We start from the raw sequence: 7974 nt of genomic DNA, 5'->3' as shown, positions 1-7974 counted from the left end.
GAATTCACCATATATAAATAGACACTCTGTGTGTCCTCACAGAGTGTGAGGACCAAGTACAGTGACCTCAGTAATAGTAGAATCTGTTCTCTTTCAAATGTTTGATTGAATTGTAGTCCCGTCAGAGCTTCTATTAGAGTCCTGAAGTCCTACCACATAGTAAGCACATGCCTTTCATGTCCTAAGATTTTGGGATTATCATGTCTGTTTAAAATACAAACCTGTTGTGTCAACTGCAGCAACTTCACTTCCTGTAGCAGTGTGTCTGGAGCTGACAGAAAAATTCTCTTGTAGGTCTGAGAAATGTAGAAGAAATTTTGTGGGGTCACTTCTTCCATAACTGCGAGTACTCCATTTTAAAGCAGAGGATATGGTGTTAACAGTGCACAGAGCAGCACCACACACACTCATTGTTATAGTAGAAGGAAAAATACTTGTGTAGAGCAACTAACACCACCCCCAGAATCATGTAAAAGCCTAATAAATGACACATGTCCATCACATCCATACAAGGCAGTGTGGTAAACTCAATGTTTTGGGACAGGATTTAAATTGGTAACAATGTATAATTAAATAGGATAAAACTAACTTTAATCTCAAGCATAGCTATGTCCCTTAGAAAATTATTTTGCTCTGCAGTTGTCAAAGCAAGTGATTTTTTTTTTTCCTAGTGTTTAAACTTAAAAACGAAATGTTGCATGAGTAGCACGATGCTGAATCTTGGGTGAGCATTTCTCCTTCACTGATGCATCCACTGATTTGTCCACTTACTTAACATACTAGTAAAATATGAATATAAACTTAGTTTTTAAGCAAAGACAAAGCTTCTTTCCTTCATAAAATTTGTCACTAATACTAAAGCACATTGTTTGTACTTGTTTCCTTACAGTGCTGTGATGTATAACATAGCTTTTACTTGGAAAATTCCACTTTAGATCTGGTGAAGCTGAACTGAATAATACTGCACAGTAATTGGGACCCTTATCCACAGATCCAGAGACTTTAATTTGGATAGCCAATCTTGCAAGGCTCTTGTTCCCATAGGGACAGGGGACGGTGACAGCTATTTCAAGGTTCTCCTTTCCATGGGGACAAGGGACAGTGACAGCTATTTCAGCATGTTTCCTTTCTCTGCCATTTCCTGCCACCCTTGCCGTGGGAAGGAGTAACTACTCTTCTCTAAAGGAAGGGGGAAAATAACTCAATTCTGTGTAAACTTGGTCTTGATTAAAAAAAAAAAAAGTCATCTTGACTTTTGTCTGTTGTAACTGATGTAACCCTTCCTATCCCAGCTATATCTGGGGATGCATGTTTGGATTCTGCAAGAAGGAAATGGGAATACTGCGGTACATCTTGTCCTAGCCATCTCGTTCCCTTCCTTTATCTTTTCATTGTGAAATACTAATTATAGTAGCACTAGTGCAACTACTGAAGGACTATGAGTTTGAATAGTGAGGGCTAGCAATGTGTTTTTAGACTGAAAAAGTGTCAGACTACCTCTAATAAATTGTCATGTATTTTGGCATACTTTAGTTCTTACTCATGCATACAGTGCCTTAGCATCTGTGCTCAAGGCACATAACAAAGATTTATATAATCCCTGAGGGATTCTACCCCTTTTCTAAGTTCTCATTGTTCTTCTTAAGCTGGAATATGAGAATTTTCTGTGGGGAAATATGGAGAAGCTGCAGTTTCACACAACTGCAGCAGAAATTGTTAATAGTTGCTGTAACCCATTTAGCCCCTGGTAGATCTGGCTCTGATGTTGCTTCTTGAGTGTGTTGTTTGAAGAGTGTGAGTGTGACTTCCCCCCTCCCCTCTTTACTCCCAAATAGCATTATTGCACTGTAGGTTGTTCAAGGCTGGGCAGCCTCACTGCATTCTCCAGCCTCAGTTCCAATCATTAAATCAATTGTCATTAATTGTCAGAGCCACGCTTTTCACAGCTTTGCATGTTTTTATGCACTAGTTGTTGGTATATGACAAACCAGCACCTTAGCTTGTATCCATAATACTGATTTAAAGGAACATTTTAATGGCTGTTGTAATCTTACACAAGATTACAATAGTGATTAAACTGTGTATATATAAATCCCTCTTAAGTTGCAGCATTAAAACTGAAGATGATGCAAATGAAATCTGGGAGGATGTAGGTACTATGTCTGCATGCATTTTGTATTTTTTTTTTAAATTCTTATTTATCAAACATACCTTGGAGGAGTGCATTCTTTTCTCATCTCAAAGTGAGGATTTAATTTTTCTTTCATTTTAAATAGGCTTAGAAATACACTGAACAACAAAAAAATAAAGGCAATGCAAGGAAACGCACCTGAGAGAGTAATATAATGAAGGTATTTGAATTGTAGTCTGTTAATAAACACTGTGATTTCTGTAATTACTCAGTTGTCAGCTGTAAAACATTATATCTGTATTTGAAGATTGTATTTTCACATTTACTTTTTTTTTTGAGGAGTGATGAATTAATTTACCTGACTAGAACTGTGTATGTGTGGATTAAGAGTAAAATTACATCACTCTGGACAGTACCCCTGGCTTTCTAAAAAATACAGCAGTTATTTGAACTAAATTTATATGTATAGGTGTTAGTACAGCCTTTAAAAATAAAAGCTTAGCTCTTATTTTATTATTTTCGAAGTGCTAATAAATATGTTTTAGAACCAGATTAGAAAACTAGATAAACCACTACATTGTAAGTAGTCATAATTAAGTGTTAATTAAGATACTGACAGGATTGTTGCTGCCTTACATACTTCTAAATATGTTGAAAGATAGATTGCAAACTACATCAACATTATAATAGAATATTTAGCCCTAAATTTTAGTTGTAATAACTGTAAGCATTACAGCAAGAGTAAAGGCTAATCCCTTCCTGGCTGTATTACAAAGAGTTGCAAGGCAGGATCTGTCCTGATTGGTTCTACTGCCTCTTTGCAGCTGCTCTCAGTGGGAGTGCTGGGCTCCTTCTGGCTTCTGCCAGGTAGTAATCGCATGTTGCTATCAGAATCATGACTCTCAGATTTGTGGACTAGTTCCCAGCTCACCTTCCCACTTCAGTTGCACTATGTTCCCTGTTGCATCTGCCCTTAGCAGCCTGTGCAGGATGCTACATGTTATATCTCCCCACATCAGATACAAGTGTTTATTTGCCAAGGTATACTTGCTTTCTGTACTTGTCATCTTCTATAATTAGGCTGAAGATTTTAGCTCCAGTCCAGTAAAACTGTTGTTCCACTTGCAGCAGCCTCCAAATCCCATAGTGGTGTTGTGGTTCACACGGCGGTGCTGCCTTGTAGCTCAGTCTCAGCCTGCTTAGACCTCAGGGCTGGAGGGGGGTATTATTGAGCAACCCTTATTTCATACTTCCATGGTAGTGTGATTAAGCTTTCATGTATGTTTGGCTTTCAATATAAGAAACTGCTGATTTCAGTGAGGCATGCTTAATCCCATCTTTATGTGTTTTGTAGGAATTTTTACCCACTCAAAGTAAATAGAGCCTATGTCAGTAGAGTGTGAGCAGCCAGACATATGTTGTTAGATTTCCTTGTAATCCTGTGATGTTAACTCTGAATACAGTCATTACCAAGTGCCTTTTCATACTGCTGAGATATTTTGGTTTATTCTTGTGTTGACCTAGATTTTGTTCTTCATTTGGTCAGTGTCCTCCATTGTATTCAGGAAGGATATCTCTGCTTTCCAGCAGATGTAGCAATAAACCAAACAATTTACAAGCAAAAGTGCAGTCAGTATCTGCTAGGTTCAAGCATCATTTTTGCTTCCAAACTAATAATTTATTTATTTAATGTTGCAATAAAAAAGTAACAATAATTGTTTACAAGCTGCTAGATTGGAGATCTGGACCCTTAGGGCTGCATCTTCAAAACCAGCTACTACAATAACCAGTGAGTTTAAATTGAGCAGGGTTCAAAAATATGGTGGGGGTTTTTTAATGGCTTCCTTAAGAATTAGAGCACTGTTGAGTTCTCTTGCACAATACTCGTTGGAGATGACGGTGGTGTAACCAGATACCTTGACATAGTTGTGATAGCTGTGGATAGAGGATCTAACATAACTGGTTTTGAGTGCTTTGGTATCTCTTTAGTGATAATATTTTTAGTTAAATTTTATGGGAGACTTGAGTTCTTTTCACCAGAGTGACCACTCAGGTCACCCAGCATGACTTTCTGTATTATGTATATTGTATAGATCTGTGTAGATCTGATGTCTATTTAATCACTGCCCAATTTAGATCTTAGCAGTTCTTGTTACTGTTGTTTAAGTATGCATAACAGCCCTTTCAAGTGTGACCTTTCTGTTGGTATGTAACTTGGGAACAAAAGAAGGATTTCATAATGAACAGCCTTGCCATAATGAGTCATTATTTTTTAAAAATACAGCAACTATCTTAAGCAAATGTCATAATATATATTCCATGGTCAGCACCAATTTGGACAAATTAAGCTGCATTCCACACGAAAATGCTGGTGTGCTAATACAAGACAACAATTGTTCTAGTTTCAGTGGGATTTTTTTCACTGTTTTCTGTCCAGTCAGGCAAGTTCTCCCACATTACTTGGGAGATGAAAAGTGACTAAGTTTTAAGTAAAATCTAATTTTGCACAAATAAGCAAAACACACTCAACAATTGGGAATAAAATACATTTCACTCAGTAGAAATTTGTTGTTTGATTTACAGAGGTTAAATTCAGGTGGTTTATTTTATATTTCATAATTACTTATGTGTAGGTTTACATCTCATTTAAGTTCATCAATGACTGATGAAATGCTGATACGTTGCATCAGCTGAAAGCTCTTGATATAACCAGCTTAATCCTCAATTCTACTTTCTGACTTCTTGTGTTGAAATAACAAATACCGTTGTGTAAAAGCTGCTGGGAATGTAACATCATAACCTCAGATTAATCTGTGTTACTACCTTGAAATGGCTACCTATGGTTACAAACACTTGTGTTAGTTCTGCTGTCTGTTTAGTCTTGTCAAGGAAAGTGCCAGGATACAGAAGTACATATATTGTGCAACTGCTGCAGTTTCTCCAGTCAAATTGAGGTTTCTGTACCAATTAGGGTGCTGCAGCAGCCCTCCTGTCCTTTTCATTTGTAGTAAAACACTGTCCTCTCTGAAGTTAACAGAAATCCTATAGTTAAATTATATTGGGATTACCACTTCACTGTCTCCCTTTCCTGTATGATCCATGGGACTGTGAGACTTCTGATTTTTATTGGCTGCAACCCCATAAAAACTTAACATCACAAAACATAGTTGCAGATAGCTAAGCTGAAGTTACACTTAGATAGTAATCTGCTGGAATAGCATGGAAGGCAGTGGCAGTCTGCACAAGTTTTCTGTTCGTGTCATCTGTTTGCAAGATGAGATCTTACTGTGCAATGTAATAGCCATCTTCATAATACCATCTGTTACATATGAAATTTTAATGGTGAAGAACAACTCTTAAGAAAACAGGGATTATGCAGGTTAATCCAAGAAACAAAATTTTATGAAGTATAACAAATTGTTACATAGCATAATAACATAAATCTGGAAAGATTAAATAATTATAAAATAAAGGTTAAACCTAGGAAGCTCCAGCGTGATAGCACTCTTGATACATTTTTGGTAACTTTATCTGTCAGATTCACATATAGGCTCGCTTACTCTTTCCCTTAACTTGGCCGTTTATTCCTCACACAAGCCTCTATCAAGCAGAAACCTGCTTCTTGTATTAATACATTATATAAATGTATTTTACCTGCAAGGGCTCAAGAGTCTGCTCCAGACTACCATTCTTCTTTTACAAAGGCACTTAGTCTAGTTTCTGGTCTATTACTAGTCTAGTCTACTTTCTTTTACCCCCTTGCCAGGATTTAGGAATACTGATGTAACATCATCAACCGAGTCGTAAATAAATCATGCTTGATTTCCATTAAACCCAAGGCAGCAGACGTATTGACTTAATGAAATGCAGGACCATTACATATCCAGCACGTCTCCAGGAGTTTATGTTGTTATGCAGGGCTGGCTCGTACACCCATCTTCCATCCTCTCTGGATGAACAGTCTCAGGGGTGAGCAGTTTCATGGGCTTTGCTGCCGTTACTCAGGATAATTAAACGTGAGTTAAAACCAGGGCAGCAAAATTAGTAAGGGAAACATCTCACAAGCTGTAACGAAACCCGTGCCTCGCATGTCCCTCACGTGGCTGCAGCGAGCCGGGGGCCGCACCCAACGAGGGACCTCGGCGGCCTGGCTGGGCCGGGCTGCGCTGTGCTGGGCGCACGGCAGCGGGTGGCGGTGCCAGGCCGCGGCCGGGCCCCGATCCGCCTCGCAGCCCGGCCCTGTGCTCAGCTGTTTGCCGTGACACTTCCAGATTTCTGCCTCTGAATAAATCACTCAACTTCTTTTTTTTTTCCCCCTTCGATGTTCCAGATAATTTCCAGGACACCGTCGGCCTGAGGCTCCCCCGACACCGCCTCCGATGAGACCGGGCCCTGCAAATGCACCTGCCACCCTCGAGGCGCTGCGTACGCGACGGCCTCGGACAGGGGTATAACACAGCCCTGAAGCCCACCCTTCTTTTATTTTTTAACGATTTCTTTAACGTTTAAGTCACAGTCCCGCTTGTTCTCGGCGAGCGACCGGGGCGGGGGGGGGGGGGGGGGGGCGGGCTGTTGAACGCTCCTGCCGGCGCTTCGGCGAAGGCGTTCCGCGCGGCTTGGGCCCGCCCGGCTTCCGTCCCAGATGATCCCTCCCCACCGCCCTCGCCCCGCCGTCGTCTCCCGCCCCCGGCCGTGGCGTAGCCGGGCTCGGTTTCCGTGATAGCTGCGAGTGGGGCCACTGCCTCTCAGGGTGTGTGCTGGAGCTCGGGGGGAAAAGTGAGCGCCATGGAAGAGGCGGCTCGGACTCTCCGCCGTCCTTATTAGAGCCGCCGCCCAGCCCAGCTGGAGCCATGGACAAAGCCGACAAGGTGCGGGGGGCGGGTTCGGCGCTGAGGCGACTGTAAACAGCTGTGGCGGGAGGGGTCAGAGACGTCCCGGCGCCGCGGTGAGGGGGGCGAGCGGCCGGGTGGGGAGGGGAGCGCCGGGGCGGTGGCTCGGCTGCTCGGCTCTGTCAGACCCGTGGCTGCTGGGCCTGTCCCGTCAGGCAGCGGTTCCGAGCCGCCGAGTCGGAGGGACAGGGCGCGGCCCGCGGCCTGCCGAGGCCGGCGTGTGGCCCGGGATGGGGGAGAGGGACAGGTCGTGACGAGGGGCTGTTTTAGCACCCCCGCTGAAGAAAGGCCCCTGGGAGGCTTCAGACGGGGCGTTTTTAAGGCTGGAAGCGGGAGCTCGGTGTGTGTTTGCCGGGGTGGTACCGCGGCCGCCGTCCCCTCTCCCGGGGCAGGAGGCTGGGCGCTGGCCTTCTGCGAGAGCGTCAGGCCGTACCCGGCCCCGGCAGAGACGGGGCTTGGTATGTCTGGGTGGGCTGGAAAGCTGTGAGCATCTCCCTCGGTATTCACAAAGGGATGCGAATCTCCTTTTTGGCCTTCTCCCTCCTGTTCCTTTAGGCATTGTGTCAAGCTTATGGGATAATTGCAGTTAGTGACATTTAATTTAAGCCTGGTCTCTAGAAGAGACTTTTACAGGGTTCTTGAGAACTTTGCAGTGTGAAAGATGGGCTGCTCCTGTGAAAATACTGTTCAGATTGAAGTTTTCAGTGTTAGGGCATAGCTGACGAGCTTAGTTGGTTAGCTGAGTGGGAGAGACTTGGATAGAGCTAACTCGCTAATTCTAGGTGGCACTGCTTTTTTTTTCTTTTTTTCAATATTTATCTTGGCTTTGTCAAGGTAATTGGTTTGTATTGTTCTTAAGACCACTCAGACTGTAGGTATGAGGAACCTTAAGCTGGGATTTTAGAGTTCATATGGCTTGTTACATACGTGCAGTAAAATGTTTTGTCGTGAGAA

The sequence above is a fragment of the Gallinula chloropus genome, assembly GCF_964237585.1.
Source record: "Gallinula chloropus genome assembly, chromosome: 9".
Lineage (NCBI taxonomy): Eukaryota > Metazoa > Chordata > Aves > Gruiformes > Rallidae > Gallinula > Gallinula chloropus.
The sequence above is the reverse complement of the archived record's forward strand: the minus strand, read 5'-3'. Positions refer to the sequence as shown.